Genomic DNA, 18653 nt, shown 5'->3' on the forward strand with positions numbered 1-18653 from the left:
CCGTTCTTGCAATTAATAAGAGCATTAGTAGTAGTAAGGAAATGTCTACCTAAAATCAAGGAAATTTTAGAACTACAATTAACAATTGAACTGGTGTCAAAAATTAAAAAATCAGTAGGATAATAAAATTTATCAATTTGAATCAAAACATCCTCCACCACATCCTATGACACTTTGACTGATCGGTCAACTAATTGCAATACCACATGAGTGGGTTTGATTTCTCCCAACCGTAATTGCAAATAAATTGACTAAGACATCAAATTTACACTACCCTAAATCTAACAAGGCTTGCCCAGACTCATAATTCTCAATATTGTATAATAATTGAACAAGCAGGATTCTTGTACTTAGGAGGAATTCATTGCTCAATTAGAGCACTAACTTGTTCGGTCAGAAATGTTGTCTTCTTAATATGGTGCTTTCCCTTAACAGTATACAAATATTTGAGAACTTTTGTATAAGTAGGAACTTGTTTAATAACATGCAAAAAAGGAATATTAATCTTTACATGCATGAGGTTCTCCAATATTTCATTGCTAGAATCTAAATTTCACATACCAGATTTTAAAACTTGAGAAAATGGTCCGTTGACTGGGCTCTTGATTACCTTGGCTTCCTTGGGCAACTCAACACTCATTGTTTTGTTCCTCTTCAATATCCTTTGGCTGATTAGTTGTTGAGATGTGTCACAACGGCATTGACCCATTTCAAATTTTCTTGAGAAGGGAACTTGCCACGCTCATTCATACTCAAAGAAGTCGTCAACTTGAATACATAACTCTTTAACTACTTATTTTCTTCAACAACCTGTATAATCAAATACTCAGATTTTCGATTAATTGTACCCTGTGCCTTAATAAAAGCATGCAAAGTATCTTCTAAAGAGTTCCTAGAAGAGGGATATGCATGATATGGTGTAGAGTAATTCCTTAATGGTTGTGATTATGCAAGGTTGTGAGTGTCAGACTTCCAACTAAAGTTTGGGTTATTTTTCCAACCAGGACTATATGTATTTGGGCAATTTGGTGCAAGATGATCTACTCTCTAACAAACAAAACGATGTTTAGAGGCATCAACTTGGAAAATACTACGAGTTGGGCATAGTTTCCTTCGTCTTCAATGCTCTAACTCTCTAGTTAGGGCCTCCATCTTTGCCTTCAAGTTATCTTCTTCTCTGAGATGATAAATGCTTCCACTAGAATGAGTTTGATTGGATCGTGCTTGATTGGTACTGTCAAAAGCATTTGGTCATTTAAATACTCTATTTCCTTATTTGGATCTTTCTGCAAAAACTCACAATTACACATCATTTTAACAAATTGGCGCTCTCTAAGAGTAAAACCTTCATAAAAATGACTAACTAGACGACAGCTTTCAGAACCATGATGGGACACTAGTTAAGTAACTTTTTAAAACGTTCCCATGCTTGATACAAAACCTCACTATCCTTTTGTGTACAAGTTGAAATTTGCCTTTTTAAAGCATTAGTCTTATGATAAGGAAAGTATTTATTAAAAAAAATATATATGAGTCGTCTCAGCCCATAACCCAATCGACCGTGGTCTCAATGAATACATCCAACTCTTTGCCTTTTCCTTTAGTGAGAAAGGAAAGAACTTAAGTGAATAGCATTTATAGTGCTGGTTGGACCATGAAATGTAGCAACAACCTCTTTAAATTATCTAATATGCACATATGGGTTTTTATTCTCCAAACCATGAAAAGTAGGGAGAAGTTGTATTATACCTAGTGTGAAATCCATTGGAGGACCATTAGATGGAAATATAATGCATGATGGTATTGCTGTGTGTGTAGCGTAAAGGTACTCATGTAGAGTCCTACGTTGATCTTCGTAGACACTCAAGTTAGATGAAGAAAATGATGAAATAGAATATGTATCAAAATTAGATGGTGTGTCAAACAGATTAATTATCAAAGAGAGTATTAGTGTCTACTTCAAGTCTCCTTGCAAATCTCTATAACTCCTCTCTATATCTATATATGCAAACACTAAAAGAGAACACACACACACACACAAAAAAAAAAAAAAAAAAAAAAACAAATTAATCTAAAATTGAAAGAAAGGAATAAGTTTACCTTTGGTGTGTCAAATTTAGCAAACGTATCCTTAATGTGCTTCTTAAACTGTTTTCCCCAATAATGGAGCCAAAATTTAATTATGTTGCAGGTGGAGACAAAAACAGTGAACAGTGCACCGAAAAACACCGAATGCACCGTTGCACCGTATGCTCCTTTGTATTATTAGGCACCTCCCCCCCTCCCCCTTGAATCATGCAGCAAATTGCTGCATCGTACTGATATGCTCTCCTATAAATAGGAGAGCTTAAGTGAGCATCAGTGTGTGCAGCAGAGAAGTGTAGAGAAGAAAGAAGAGAGTGTATGCTTGTGTGCAGACAGTGTAGAGAGTGGGTGAGAGAGAGTTTTCTGTAAAAATCATTTTATAGTGAAATTACAGTAGCTGTGGACGTAGGCAATTGCCGAACCACGTTAAATTTCGTCCCACCTTTATTTAGAATCGTCTCTGTGTCAGAACAGCTCCCAACAATTGGTATCAGAGCACTGGTTCGAGCTGTCTGAAAATTCAAGTTGTTCAAAATCAATTTTTGACAACTCCATGGTGTTCCTCGCGTCGAGACGAATCCGTTGCCGCAAACGGAATCGAAAACGGAGGTCGGACGAGGCTACACGCGCCCCTAGAAGCTCAGCGCGTGCATCTGCTGCAATCCACGTGCCCACGCGCTCTGGAGGTTGAAGACGCGTGCACCACACCCGCTCACGCGCCCCCACGCGCGCCAGAGGTTGAAGACGCGTGAAGGACACGCGCCCACGCGCCCCCACGCGCCTTAGAGAGGTTCGGCGCGTGTGTCACACGCGCCTCACTCTCCCTCACGCGCACAGTACTGTACGCGCGTGTATTACACGTGCCAACGCGTTGCCCATGCGCACTGTGCAGCGCGTGTATCTCACGCTTCAGACAGATCAGAACCGTCCGTTTTTTCAGATCTGTTTTTTGGCTAGATCTAAGCCATTCGGAGTCCGATTTCGACGATCAAATAGTGCTTTCCAACTATTTGGATCATTCCGGACTCATCCGTACGGTCGAAATTTTGAAATTCGGCATTAGTACATTGGATCTGAACCATCTACGTGTTGCAGATCATTTTTGGGCTAGATCACGCCAATTGGAGTTCCATCGCGACGATCAAATAGTGCTGACAAACTATTTGGATCATTTCGGATGCAACTGTGATCTTTGTTTGTTTGAATTTGAACTCATTTGTAAAGTTATGGCTGGAGAAGAAGCTAAAGGTGTTGGTATCGAGAAATTTGACGGTACAGACTTTGCCTACTGGAGAATGCAGATAGAGGATTATCTCTATGGGAAGAAACTACATCTTCCACTCCTAGGAAGAAAGCCAGATGACATGAGCAATGAAGATTGGAGTTTCCTTGATAGACAAGTGTTGGGAGTCATTAGACTAACACTGTCAAGATCAGTTGCACACAATGTGGGAAAGGAGAAGACCACGGCGGATTTGATGAAAGCTCTATCGGACATGTACGAGTAGCCATCAGCCAATAATAAAGTGCATTTGATGTACAAGCTATTCTACTTGAGAATGGTAGAAGGAACTCCAGTTATTCAGCATCTGAATGAGTTCAACACCATCATCAATCAATTAGCTTCAGTGGAGATTGAATTTGATGATGAAGTACGTGCACTGATTGCTCTAGCTCAATTGCCAAAGAGCTGGGAGGCCATGAGAACAGCTGTCAGCAATTCTTATGGCAAAACAAAGATGAAATATCAAGATATCCGGGACCATATTCTTAGCGAGGAAGTTCGCAGAAGAGATACGGGAGAAGCATCAACTTCCAGTTCTGCCTTAAACCTCGAGACGAGAGGTAGAGGAGCTAGTAGAAGTTCAAATCGGGGCAGATCGAAGTCCCGAAGAGGCAGAAGTAAATCTAGATCCGAAAAACAAGTACAGTGCTGGAATTGTGGCAAGATTGGCCACTTCAAAAATAATTGCAAAGAAGCTAAGAAGAAGAATGAGCATGACTCTGCTAATGCCACAACAGAAGATCTCCGAGATGCCTTACTCCTTTCAGTCGACAACCAAATTGAATCTTGGGTGTTAGATTCAGGAGCCTCGTTCCACACTACAGCACACCGAGAAATCATGCAGAATTATGTCACTGGTGATTTCGGGAAGATGTACTTAGCAGATGGTGAAGCGTTGGAAATCGAAGGCATGGGAGATGTACCAATCAATCTGCCCAATGGAAGTGCATGGTTGCTACAGAAGGTGCGACATGTTCCCAAACTTATGAGGAACCTGATTTCTGTAGGACAACTTGATGCTGATGGGCATTCGGTACTATTTACCGGTGGCACGTGGAAGATAACAAAAGGAGCTATGGTAGTAGCTCGAGGCACAAAAACAGGTACTCTATACATGACTTCAAGTATTAGAGATACTATTGCAATTGCTGATACAAATGCCAACCTATGGCATCAAAGGCTTGGTCACATGAGTGAGAAAGGAATGAAAGTACTATTATCCAAGGGGAAGTTACCAAAGTTGGAATCAACTGATTTCGACATGTGTGAAGGTTGCATTTTTGGGAAACAGAAAAAGGTTAGTTTCCTGAAAAATGGTAGAACTCCAAAATCTACAAAATTGGAGTTGGTGCACACAGATTTGTGGGGGCCATCCCCAGTCGCTTCTCTTGGAGGATCGCGGTACTATGTTTCTTTTATTGATGACTCAAGCAGGAAAGTATGGGTTTATTTTTTGAAAAATAAATCTGACACATTTGATACTTTCAAGAAGTGGAAAGCCATGGTTGAAAATGAAACAGGCTTGAAGTTAAAATGTTTGAGGTCAGACAATGGAGGAGAGTACATCGACGGAGGGTTCAAAGAATTCTGCGCTGCAAATGGGATTAGATTTCAGAAGACTATTCCCGGGACACCGCAGCAGAATGGCGTAGCTGAACGCATGAACAGAACTCTCAACGAGCGTGCCAGAAGCATGAGGCTGAATTCAGGATTGCCTGAATGTTTTTGGGCTGATGCAATTAACACTGCAGCCTATTTGATTAATCGGGGACCTTCAGTTCCCTTAAAGTTCGATCTACCAGAGGAAGTCTGGAGCGGAAAGAAGGTAAATCTTTCCCATTTGAAAATTTTTGGCTGTTTATCATATATTCATATAGATTCTTCTGATCGTAACAAGTTAGAAGCCAAATCTAGAAAATGTTTTTTCATCGGTTATGGTGATGAAGAATTTGGCTATCGATTTTGGGATGATAAAAATCGCAAAATCATCAGAAGTAGAAATGTGATATTTAATGAGCAGATTCTGTACAAAGCTAAGTCACAAGCTGAATCTGAGGAACAGCCAAAGAAACCTGAGGTTGTTGACTTTGATGTTACTCGAGTCAACACTGATCAGAACGAGGATCAAGAAAATGATGATACACAGATCGAACAACGTACACCACTCACTGCTACTTGAAGATCTTCAAGAACAATTAGGCCACCACAGCGGTTCTCACCATCTCTATACTACATCTTGCTAACAGATAGTGGTGAACCGGAAAGTTATGATGAAGCTCTACGAATTGAAGACTCGATCAAGTGGGAGAAAGTCATGCAAGATGAGATGGAGTCACTGATGTCAAATCAGACATGGGAGCTAACTAAGCTTCCAAAAGGCAAGAAGGCTTTGCACAATAAATGGGTGTACAGAATTAAAGAAGAACACAATGGTAGCAAGCGCTACAAAGCCAGAATGGTCGTGAAGGGGTTTCAACACAAGGAAAGTGTCGACTACACAGACATTTTCTCTCCAGTTGTAAAATTGACAACGATCAGGCTAGTATTGGCAATTGTGGCTGCAGAGAATCTACATCTTGAGCAGTTAGATGTGAAGACTGCATTCCTTCATGGTGATTTGGAGGAAGACATCTATATGCACCAGCCACAAGGATTCTCAGTGAAGGGAAAAGAGAATCTAGTTTGCAAACTGAAGAAGAGCTTGTATGGCTTAAAACAAGCTCCACGACAATGGTACCGGAAGTTTGACAACTTCATATGCAGTAATGGATTTACAAGATTGCAGGCCGACCATTGTTGCTATATGAAGAACTTTGACAACTCTTATATTATCCTACTGTTATATGTGGATGATATGCTCGTTGCAGGGTCAAGCATCGAGGAAATCAATGAACTAAAGAAGCAGTTGTCAAAGCGGTTTGAGATGAAGGATTTGGGTACTGCAAAACAAATCCTTGGTATGAGAATTATTAGAGACAGGTCTAATGATACTCTCAAGATTTCGCAGGAGGAGTATGTAAAGAAGGTGCTTAGAAGGTTTAACATGGACAAGGCGAAACCAGTAAGCACACCCTTAGCTAGTCACTTTCGACTAACTAAGGATCAGTCGCCAAAGACGGAGGAAGAGCAAGAATGCATGAACAGAATACCCTATGCATCTGCTATTGGTAGTCTTATGTACGCCATAGTCTGTACAAGGCCAGATATTGCACAAGCAGTGGGAGCTGTGAGCAGGTACATGAGTAATCCAGGAAAGCAGCATTGGGAAGCAGTCAAGTGGATTTTAAGATATCTACAAGGCTCTTCAGATACGTCACTATGCTTTACAAAAGCAGGTTTAAAACTACAGGGATATGTAGATGCTGATTTAGCAGGTGATGTTAACAGCAGAAAAAGTACTACTGGATTTGTGTATACGCTGGGTGGTATAGCTGTATCGTGGGCTTCTAAGTTACAGAAGATTGTTGGTCTCTCAACTACAGAAGCGGAATACGTTGCTATAACTGAAGCAGGGAAGGAAATGGTTTGGTTGCAGTCATTCTTGGAGGAATTGGGAAAGAAGAATGAAAAAGGCATTCTGCACAGTGATAGTCAGAGTGCTATTTTTCTTGCAAAGAACCCAGCCTTTCATTCCAGAACAAAACACATACAGTTGCGATACCATTTTATCCGATCTCTTCTCGATAGTGGACAGCTGATACTTGAGAAGATTCGAGGAACAGAGAATCCAGCAGACAAGTTCACAAAAGTAGTTACTGCTGACAAACTGAAGCTGTGTATAGCTTCAGTTGGACTTCGTACTTAAAGGCATGACTTGAAGTTGCTGTGATAGTTGCTATGAAGATATGTAGACTCATTTGTCTCCAAGTGGGAGATTGTTGCAGGTGGAGACAAAAACAGTGAACAGTGCACCGAAAAACACCGAATGCACCGTTGCACCGTATGCTCCTTTGTATTATTAGGCACCTCCCCACCTCCCCCTTGAATCATGCAGCAAATTGCTGCATCGTACTGATATGCTCTCCTATAAATAGGAGAGCTTAAGTGAGCATCAGTGTGTGCAGCAGAGAAGTGTAGAGAAGAAAGAAGAGAGTGTGTGCTGCATGTGTGCAAACAGTGTAGAGAGTGGGTGAGAGAGAGTTTTCTGTAAAAATCGTTTTATAGTGAAATTACAGCAGCTGTGGACGTAGGCAATTGCCGAACCACGTTAAATTTCGTCCCACCTTTATTTAGAATCGTCTCTGTGTCAGAACAGCTCCCAACAAATTACACTAAAAAAATAACGCGGTTGTTGCAATATAGATTGGGGGGTTGATTCTACGGAGGGATGGTAGAAACATTAAAAGAGACTAACAATTTAATAAAACAAAAATCAAAATAGCAATGTAAGACAAATCATTTCTGAAAAGAAATAAACTGATGAGCCAAAAAAGTAATAATAAAAAGATTTGACCAAAATTAATAGCAGTGAAGTATTAGGAGTCCCTTACTTGAACTTGATAATTCAATCCATATTAGATTCATTGGATACTCAATTAGATATCGTAGCACCAGATTCTCTAATTAGAAACATATCTTTATAACCAATTTGTTCAATTGTAATGCTTGAAAACCACTTTTCTTTTGAAAATAGCCTGGCTCTCTTATCTTCCATGCAACCTCAACGAGTAGGAGCAGGTCCAGTTAGGGATTGCCTGAATAGACTACCTTCCCGTGAGGGTCAACAGACCAGTCCAACCCTCCCTGTGACCCAAGCTCCCCCACGATCATTACCTCGTCTCGATCAAGGCGAAGAGCGAACGGCACCACAACCCTCTGACACTTACCTTCTCGCGGGGCATCAAAAGGATGGGTAGTCAGACAACTTACCTTGCTTGTAGGCATTGATAGGCGGGAGTAGGTCCAGTTAGAGACTGTTTGAATAGACTACCTACCTGCGAGGGTCAACAGGAAGGATTGGGCTTGTGCTAGCCCGAACTCCCCCATGGAGAAGAGCAGGTCCAGCCTCTCAGCCACCCGAACTTTACCCCATCTCCGCCATGATGAAGAGTGGACACAGCGCTAGCCTGGCCCTCACTCACCTTCCTTGTGGAGACAACGGGTGGGAGAGGGTCCAATTGCAAACTAACCAAACAGACTACCTCCTTGTGAGGGTCAACAGAAGTGATTAGCCTTACACTAGCCAGACCTCCCCCACGGAGGACAGTGGGTCCAACTTGGTTCACGTCAAAAACTAGAATTGAGAAACCAAAAAGGATGAAAGCACCATATATCAGATCAAAAACTGCAAAATTGAGAATCAAAAGGTTAAATTGCATTAAGAAACCTAAGAAATATTGGGGGGAATCCAAGAATGCAATACCAGAAAACGAAAACCTCAGAACGAACGATATGATAATACGCTTCCTCTCTCGTTCTTTACACCTTCCTGTGAGTCCCATTGTCTTGCATTCTCCAACCTTTTGTACGCTTCCATTGCAAGCACACCCGCATTCTCGCTCTCTCTCTCTCTCTCTCTCTCTCTCTCTCTCTCAAACACACACACCCATGCACTCAAACGAGTTGACGGGTTGTGAGAGAAATTACAATGTATGTAATCAATATATAGACCTTGGGGAGAGTATGTTGGTGACTGCAACAATTACTTTTCCCTTTTTTGTATTATTTTAAAATTCATACCATATGATACGATACTAGTTCCCTCAATCAAATGGGCTTAGCTCTGGTTCTGATGTGACCAAGAGTTTCATGAAGGGAGCGAACGCCGAGTGGTCGTGAGGGAGTCTAGTGGAGGAAGGGATGAGGAACTAACAAGAGCACTAAATCCAATATATTGGAACAATAATATGAGATGTATTTTTGTCATATGCAAGTTCAATTGTTAAGGTCCCGTAGGGAGAAAGGAAAAGAATGTACGTATGAGTGATTTCTAGCTCGTCATTACTCTAGAATCTTCAGAAACAAGGGATTGGTGAGGGCAAAAAGATAGATTTCTGACATTGAAAGGACGTTCATGGTGTGCGGGTGCACTGCAGACCAAAAGGTGTTATATTAGAGCTACTTTTGCTTCAGGGAAAAGTAGCTCTTACATGGGATACCCAAAGGAAACTCCATACCATGGAACTAGGAGCCATAGGATGACTTGTAGCCCATCCCGGTCCTCCCTTGAGTTTGCTATAGGATAGCCCACAAACTCGCCAATTCTCCCTTTAGTTTTCCTTAGAACTCCTGTCCTCCCTTGAGTTTCCCAAAGGATAACCTAGTCATCTGTTGGGTTTACCTAGGGATGATTATGGATTTAGCAACCCTGGTCCTCCCTTGAGTTTGCCTCAGGAAGATCTGTTGTCTTGCTTGATTCTCCCTTGAGTTTGCCTTGAGATGATCGCTACTTCAACAGCATTAGTCCTCACTCGAGTTTACCTCGGGGGTGACTTGCGTACTAGATTGGTCCTCCTTGGAGATTCCCTTGGGGTGGTTTATAGCACAGCCTATTCCTCCCTCGAGTTTCCCATGGGACAATGAGCGTCCTAGCCTAATTCTCTCCTTTGCATTTGACCCAATGCCTCACTAATCCTTCCTTGAGTTCGCTTTAGGATGATTGGCTTCAACAGCCCTGTTCCTCTCTTGAGTTTGACTTTGAAAAATCTATTATGATGCCTGTTCCTCCCTTAAGTTTTCCTAACTTGGGGTGGCCCACGACCTCAAGTTCCCCTTGGAGTAAGAGGGACTTGCAGTCCAGCAAACCACGACCTCAATAACCCTATCCCCCCCCCCCCCTCTTTTGGAGACTTGCATATGAGTTTGGTCCTCCCCCGAGTTTGCCAAACTTGGGGTACTTGATGGAAGACCGAGCCAGACCTTGAGGCAAGTGTAAGAGAGAACTAGGGATTCTGAGGTTGTGAACATCCATCCAGACTCACCTGATCATTCCTCGGCTTAGTCCTCCCTCAAAAAAGAAAAAACCCAATGTTTCTAGACTGTTGAGATCATGATCATCTCAAAGCAAACTCAAGTAAGGTACTGGCTATTGAGGCCACGATAGTTCAGAGGGAGAACTAGGTTGGGTTGCAATGCAAGTCTTTGGGGAGGGCAAGGACTAATGATGCAACGATTTTTCTGAGGCAAATTCAAGGAAGGGAATGGATGAGGTTGCAGGTCATCCCTATTCAAACTCAACAGAAGACCTAGGGTTACTGAAGCCACGATCATCGTGATGCAAACTCGAAGATGAATTTGGCAATGACGCGGGTCTTCTTGAGATAAACTTAAGGGAGGAATTGGGTAGTTAAAGCCACCGCAATCCTTGAGGTATACTCTAAACTGAAGGAACAATCAGACTATGCTAGGGCTATTGAAGCTGCGGTCATCCCTGAGGCAAACTCAAGGAAGGACCTTACCTACCAAGGCCAAAATTGTCTAACGGCAAACCAAATAGAGCGAGTAGGACCACAATCATCCTTAGGAAAAATCGGAGGAGAATTGGGTGCACAACAATTCACTTCAAGTGAAACTTAAGGGAGGACCGGTAATGGCAGAGGGTCATCTCAAGGGAAACTCAAGGGGAGACTAGGTAGCAAGCCATGAGCATGACATGGCAACCTTGACAGAGGATCCAACAGGTTTACGGTTATTCTGAGAGAAACTCAACAAAGCATAGGGATGCGCCACAAGTCATTCGAGGCAAACTCGAGGAGAGGACTAGGTCTGCTTAGAACATTATCGTCCAGAGAAAAACTTGAGGAAGGACTGAGCTAGGCCACAAGTCGCCACAAGGGAAACTCAAGAGAGGATAGGATAAGGCTGCCCGAGGCAAACTCAAAGGAGAGAGCCTAGTGAGGCCATGGATCATCCTCTAGCAAACTTGAGGGGGAGGGGGGGCTAGAGTGGTTAAGGCCACAATTGTCCCGAGGGGACTAGTGTGGTCACGGCCATGATTGTCCCAGGAGGCTAGTGTGGTCACGACCATGATTGTCACGATGCAAACTCGACGATAGATTGGGCAAGTCAGGTCATTCTGAACAAACACAATGGAGGATCAGGCTTGTCCGAGACAAACTTGATGGTGGATTAGTATTACTTCGGTAGCGATCTTTCTAAGCCAAGCTCAAGGGAGGATTGTGTGAGGCCTTCCCTCAAGTTTGCCTTAGAGAGACTTGTGACCCTACTTGGTCCACCCTAGGATGACAAGGCCTCACCTGATCCTCGAGTTTTCCTTGAGAAGATTGCGTCTTTAGCAACCCTACTTGCTCGAGTTTGGGATGACTTGCAACCTATCTGGTCCTCCCTCTGGTTTGGAATAGGATACAGCCCAATTTTTTCCCTCTAGTTTTCCTTAGGATGACCCTCATCTTGCCCTCCATTTTGTTTCCCTTGGGATGACCTATGATCAAGCTAGGTCCTCCCTTGAGTTTACCTAGATGATTACGGACTCAGAAACCCTACTAGTCCTTCCTCGAGTTTGCCTCTGGATGACTCACGATCTAGCATAATTCTCCCTCGAGTTTGCGCCTCAAGAAGATCTGTTCGATTACCTTATCTTCCTTCATGTTTACCTTGGAAAAATTTTCTGCCTCGCAAGATCCTCGCTCAAGTTTTCCTTGTGACGATAGCAACCTCAACAACCCTAGTCCCCCATCGAGTTTGCCTCAAGGTGATTTGAGGCACTACCCAGAGCTCCCTAGAGTTTGACTTGGGATGATTGCAGCCTCAACCCTAGTTCTCTATCTAGTTTGCCTTGGTATGATAATGACTTAAGCAACCTTAGTCTTCCTACAAGACAACTCACGACCTAGCTCTGTCCTCCCATGAGTTTTCCTCTAGATGACATGTTCCCTTGCCCAATCCTTTCTTGAGTTTGCCTTAGAACGATCGAGGCCTCAACAACCTTAGTCCCCCCTCGCGATGGTCGCAGCTTCAACAACCCTAATCCTCTCTCAAGTTTTCCTTGAAGCAACTTGCGACCCAGCCTAGTCCTCCTTTGGGATGATTGCGGCCTCACCTTAGCCTCACACAAGTTTGCCACATGATGACTTGTGACCTCACATGATCCTCCCTCAAGTTTGCCTCAAGATTCTCACCTAATCGTCCTCGAGTTTACCTCAAGAGCAATTTTAATAGCACTTGTCCTCCCTCAAGTCCTTGTTGTGAAGACTTGTGAATCAGTCTGGTCCTCCCCTAAGTTTGGGCAAACTCAATGGAAGACCAAGCCGGAGCTCGAGGCAAGCATGAGAGGGAACTAGGTATTTCAAGGCCATAATCATCTAGAAGGACACTCGTTGATTGCCATGAGGTAAAGTTAAATGGAGAGTTTGGCTGTTGAGGACTCAATCATGTCAAAGCAAACTCAAGAAAGGATTAGGCAAACACAAAGGTCCTCTAAGGCAAACTCTTGGGATTATCGTGCTAGGCCGCAAGTCGTTGTAAAGAAAACTCAAGGCTACTAAGGTCGTGGGTCCTCCTGAGGCAAACTAGAGGGAGGACTAGGGTTAATGAGGTCGAGATCGTCCTGAGGCAAACTTGATGGAGGATCTGGAAAGGTGGCCAAGTTGTCTTAAGCAAAATTAATAAAGGACTGGGTTGCACTGCAAGTTGTACAAGACAAACTTGAGAGAGAAGCAATCTTCCCAAGGCAAACTTTAGGGAGGATTAGGTCTAGCCATGGGTCAGCCCACGCCAAACATGAGGGATGACCGAGCTAGGTCTTAATTTGCCTCAATGCTAACTCGAGAGAGGTTCGGATGAGGTTGCCCGCCACTGAGGCAAACATGAGGGAGGGCTAGGTTGTTGAAACTGCGATCATCCCATGGTAAGCTCGAGGAAGGATAAGGTGATGCCATGGTTCGTCCTGAGACAAACTAACTGGTGGACTAGTTGAACGGGCACAAACCATTAGAAGAGAGGAGTTTGGATCGGCTACTGAGTGTTGAAAGGCTAGACAATGAAAGAGATGAAGATTTGAAATTGACTTTTTGTTTTGCCTCACCAAAGGCTCACCTAATCCTTCGTTGAGTTTTCCTCAGGATGATCGCCGCTTCCCGCTTCAACAGGTCTATGTTTCCAAGCTGTTGAGGCTGTGATCATATCGAAGCAAACTCAAGCGAAAACCTGGCTGTTGAGGCCACAATAGTTCAAAGGGAGAACAAGGTTAGGCTACAAGTCGTCATGGGGCCAATGTGAGGGAGAACTAGGATTGCTGAAGCAACAATCGTTTTGAGGAAAACTCGAGAAAGGAATAGAGGAGGCTATGGTTTAGGGTCATCCCTAGGCAAACCAGACAAAGGAGCTAGTCTGTGAGGCCCCGATCATCCAAAGGCAAACTCCAGGATGAATTTGGTGATGACACGAGTCTTCTTGAGGTAAACTCGGGGGAGGACTTGGGCTATTGGGGCCGTTGCAAGTCTTCTTGAGGTAAGTAAACTCTAAACTTGAGGAACGATCAGGTTACACACTAGGGCTGCTGAAACTGAGATCATCCCAAGGCAAACTCAAGGAAGGATTAGGAGATGCTAAGGGTTGTCTTGAGAAAACTCAAGAGAGGATCAAGAAGATTTGTTGTCTTGCCTTATCCTCTCCGTCGAGTTTACCTAAGGGGTGACTTGCGTACTAGCTCAGTTCTCCCTAGAGTTTCCCTTAGGTTGGCCTGCAACACATCCTGGTCCTCCCTCGAGTTTCCGAAGGGACGACTTGTGTCCTAGCCTAATGCTCCCTTGAGTTTGACTCAGCAAGACCATTGGCCTCACTCACTCCTCCCTCAAGTTTTCTTTGCATAGTCCTTCCTTAGTTTGCCTTAGGACGGTCACAGCCTCAACAGCCCTAGTCCTGCTTAAAAATTTGCCTTAGACTTGTGACAAAGTCTGGTCCTCCCCCCAAGTTTGCCTTAGGATGATCCATGATCTCCCCCAATCCCAAGTGTCCCTTGGCAGCCCTAGTCCTTAGTTGAGCTTGCCTCAGTGCCCAACCCGATCCTCCCACAAGTTTCCTCAAGATGACAGGTGATCTTGCCAGATCCTCCCTCTAGTGTCCCTCTAGGAGATCGCAACATCAACAACCTTGAGCATGCTTCATCCCAGTCCTCTCTCAAGTTTGCCTTGGAACCACCAATGGTGCCCTAAGCTCTCTTGAGTCTCGCTCGGGGAAAAGAGAGAGAGGAAGGGGGAGGGAAAGACAATGGAGCAAGAGAGAGAGATAAAAGGGAGATGGAGGGAGGTAGAGAGGAGAGGGAAGGAGAGAGAGGATTGGAATCTGAACTGTAAATACAAGAACTGAAAATGACAAATAGAAATGGAAAACAACTCATTGTTTACATGAACAATTTCCTATAAAGATAAAAATGAATTATACAAACAAGCTTAATCAAGATAGTAAAGAGATCCAGAAAATTTGCATAGTTAAAAAAACATGGTACCAGATCTACAAAAAGGTTTAGCACTACGAGATATATGTTTACTATGCAGATACTCAAATCTAATCTCATCTTTTATTTAAGGCTTTACAGATCACCAAGCCATGAATTATTGCTAAATACTTTTTTGTAGATACTCAAATCACCAAGCCATGTTTATTATGCAGATACTCAAATCTAAATATCAAAATATACAACAAACTTCTTGCTAATATTCCTAAATGAAGTGCCTTGTAGTTGTTATTACTATATCTTTCAAAAAATTGGACACCTTAAGAGTCACTTTTGAACCATTATCGTCTACAAAGCTTTTCCATTATTGCACCAAAATCTTACAGAAAAATAATTTTGAATACCTGTTCAATGACAGTAGCCGAATGTCTTTAATATTGTTCATGGCTTCTTAAACACGGATGAACGAGGTATGTGGTCAGCATCACCATCCATATACAAGATTTGTATGACCTGAATAAAGAAACAAACTTTAAAATAGACAGCAGCAAGTATCATTTTTATTTATCTTTTTTTTTTTTTTTTTGAAGAATAGAATATCTAATGGTGAAGCAGTTGTAGAGGGATTCCATAGCATAATCTCTGTGAGATTCCTCTCTACAGTTGTGTTTCAGCATTTGGTATTTAATTTATCAAGAAAAACTAATAAAAAGCTACACAGAAAACAAATCAAACAACAAATGGGTAACTAAGATATACATTTTACTTCCTGATGTTTTCTAATGTGTTAGCATGTGAGAAAAATTTCTACTTTCTTTACACAGAATGTGTATATATTCAGAGCCAAGCTCTACTAGGGAAAACTTAAACGAGAATTGACATCGATGGCTATCCTTATTGAACTTTAAGGATTTGAGAATCATGGCAGATGAAGTAAAATGTTCCGGGGATCAAAGCCACCGAATCTTTGTTTTCTTTAAAATACCGCATCAGTATGAAACCAGCTCAATCAAAACTTAGACGACCCAATTAGCAACCCGTAGAAACACACAAATTTTTGGTTCACGTCAAAAACTAGGATTGAAAACCAAAAAGGATGACAGCAATATGTATGAGATTAAAAACTGCAAAATTGAGAATCAAAAGGTTAAAGCGCATTAAGAAACCTAAGAAATATCAAAGAATCCATGGTGGGAATCCAAGAATGCAATTCCAGAAAATGAAAACCTCAAAACGAACGATCTGATAGTACGCTTCCTCTCTCGTTCTTTACACCTTCCTGTGAGTCCCATTGCCCTACCTTCTCCAACCTTTTGTACGCTTCCATTGCAAGCACAACCGCATTCTCTCTCTCTCTCTCTCTCTCTCTCTCTCTCTCTCTCTCTCTCTCTCTCTCTCTCTCTCTCTCTCTCTCTCTCTCACACACACACACACACACACAAATGGGCTACGGGTTGTGAGAGAAATTACAATGTATGTAATCAATATATAGACATTGGGGAGAGTAGGTTGGTGACTGCAACGGCTACTTTTCCCTTTTTTGTTTTATTTTAAAATTCAAATCCGATGATACGGTGCCAGTTTCCTCAATCAAATGGGCTTAAGGCTCTGGTTGTGATCGTTGGATTAATATCAAATCATATTGGTGCCTGTTTCATTCGTTATATGTTTTATTTAAGACGTCGCTGACAACTTACAACACCTCGATACGTGATGGTACGTGTATTTGCTCTTTCTGCGAGTGATGAGCACTTTTAACTCCCATATTTCTTCCGGATGACATTCTGGAAATGTGCTTGGTGAGGCTCCCGCTGACCAGTCTTATGGCCATACTTAACTCCCATTCCTAGTTTCCTGCAAAATGAGAAGAGAAGTTTCACATGAATCACATCAGAATCCATGGGTTTTTTCTGGTTGATGCTGTCAAAGATGGCTATTACTCCAGGGCGATACATGCATTAGATGTTTCTCTAGACCAATGGTGTAGGACCGATGCAGCTATTCTGAATGGAAGGTTCATGTTCCCTATTTCCAGCATCCAGGTTGAATTGTTGGAGATTGTTCAAGCTTGACCAACTTTGGGAGGGCGGACAGGAGCATATTGAAGCATTCAAGACACAAAGGGGTGCTAATGTTTAGTCCCTTGACATGGCATAAATATACATCTATGAAATAAGCACCAAACTGTTTCTGAGGTCAGTTCAGATTTTCCAACGAGAAATGCTTTTCCAAATCACGGGTTGTTGCGATGTCTGATATTAATGTCTATCCTCACAGGCTTTTTCATGAAGACGACAATAGTGGTATGCTTTTGATGCAAACGAGGCTTCATTGTTGCTCAATTAAAAAGTTGTACAAGTTTATTCTGCAAAAAAAGTGATCATTTGATGCACACTAAGTGCTGTAGAAGGTTTGTGCAGCTTGCTGTTGGAGGTCTTGGAGCTTGGGATAAGCCTTTGGATTCTGGAGAAAAAGATGACTGAGTATCAAATTGATGGACAGAATTCCAGAGGATGCATGAATTGGTTGCTCTGGCATTGTTTGTAATGGGGTGTTATGTTGACTCAGATACGGATAAACTTGCGGATATGACGCATAAATGTTAGTGGATTGGTGTCAAAATGACTCCATTCCCATCCCACGTTCAATATTACCACGCAAGGCTTTATCTTGTAGTGGGCGGCTGTTCATGTTCTCTATCTCCTGGTTTGAAGGAGAGGGTCAAATAGGCCTGAGAAACAAGGCTATTAGGACTGGAATGCTGCATTTATTGGGCATAGAACAATGATATTTGGGGTGGTTGAAATGTTAAGAATATTTTGGTCAGATCTTAGATTTCTTGATTGTATGTGACTCATGAATTTGATGTCTCTTCATGCATGTCTATGAAGTCCATTGCAAACTGCAACTCATGCAGAAAATGGAAGGCATCCCTTCTCACTAATGAAATCATTTTGAGCAGACATTACGGCTGGGAAATATCTGTTTCAAATTCTTTAGAGTATGCCTTTCTCATGTAATTTATTTTTGTAGTGTACGAGGAGACCTTGAAATTTGTTTTCAGATCAAATTTTGTATTTTCAAAATATGATCTGAAACAGAAATTGAGAGAGGCAAGTTTTCATTTTTCTTCAACAAAAGGCCTGCAGCAACCTTGATATTAGGCCCCAAAACATCCTCAAATCACAGAAACATTAGCTGATACTGAAAATATATTGACTCTCAAACATAGTTACCATAACATATCTTGAACACAAGATCACCGAAGACGAAGGATCGAATTCAAAGGAACATTACAAAAACATCCATAATAATTTTGCATCATATATATATATTTATAACACAAAGTACAATTCAGATTAATGAGACCAGAGAAACGATCCCATGGCGAACTTTCTCTTTTGTTCAACATCCCCAACCATTGGTAGGCCGTATTCTTTAAGCAAGCAATCCAGCTTCCACTCCGGCATGGTTTCGTAATCGGCTTTGGTGTATCTTGGGTAGTGCAACGGCATTTGGAAGTGTCCACATCGATCCTTCCCTTGCTGTCCGTTGGCTCTACTACCTACGTTTGTTGAAGCCCTTGTCACTGACTCCATTGCCCCCAACACCAATGTTTCTCAAACCTTTCTTCTTTACTCTACACTATCTCTTGTGCCCAGTTATGGCAAACTGGTGGGCTATTTAAAGCAGTTGAAAAGTTTTTTCTTCCTTTATTATTATTATTATTATTATTATTATTATTTTGTGGTTAAGGTTAAGGAATATTCTGCAAGCAGGCCGCAGGGTATTTGGAGTTGATTTCCAAGAGACAGTATGAACAGGAAAGTAAAAAAGAGTTACGTGGGGAAGTCCTTTACCAAAGGTTTTTGGGTTAAAGTCATTACAGTTTTACAACAAAATCAAGCAGATCTAGGCTACAGTTTTGTT

General features: G+C 42.1%; 1 long non-coding RNA gene, 1 other non-coding gene and 1 pseudogene across 2 annotated transcripts; 2 read left to right on the forward strand and 1 right to left on the reverse strand.

Moving 5' to 3' along the window:
- Positions 1-298: 298 nt before the first annotated feature.
- LOC122310944 lies at positions 299-16148 on the reverse strand. Its single transcript, XR_006242707.1, has 3 exons — positions 15951-16148; positions 15128-15236; positions 299-810 (listed from the first exon to the last, which is right to left on the reverse strand). It is a non-coding gene; the product is annotated as an uncharacterized LOC122310944 (long non-coding RNA).
- LOC122293669 lies at positions 1381-1486 on the forward strand. Its single transcript, XR_006237333.1, has one exon. It is a non-coding gene; the product is annotated as a small nucleolar RNA R71 (small nucleolar RNA).
- Positions 16149-16289: 141 nt separating the features above from the next.
- Positions 16290-17932, forward strand: LOC122307820 (annotated as a pseudogene).
- Positions 17933-18653: the final 721 nt, after the last annotated feature.

This window comes from Carya illinoinensis, chromosome 1 (assembly GCF_018687715.1).
Source record: "Carya illinoinensis cultivar Pawnee chromosome 1, C.illinoinensisPawnee_v1, whole genome shotgun sequence".
NCBI classification, from domain to species: Eukaryota; Viridiplantae; Streptophyta; class Magnoliopsida; order Fagales; family Juglandaceae; genus Carya; species Carya illinoinensis.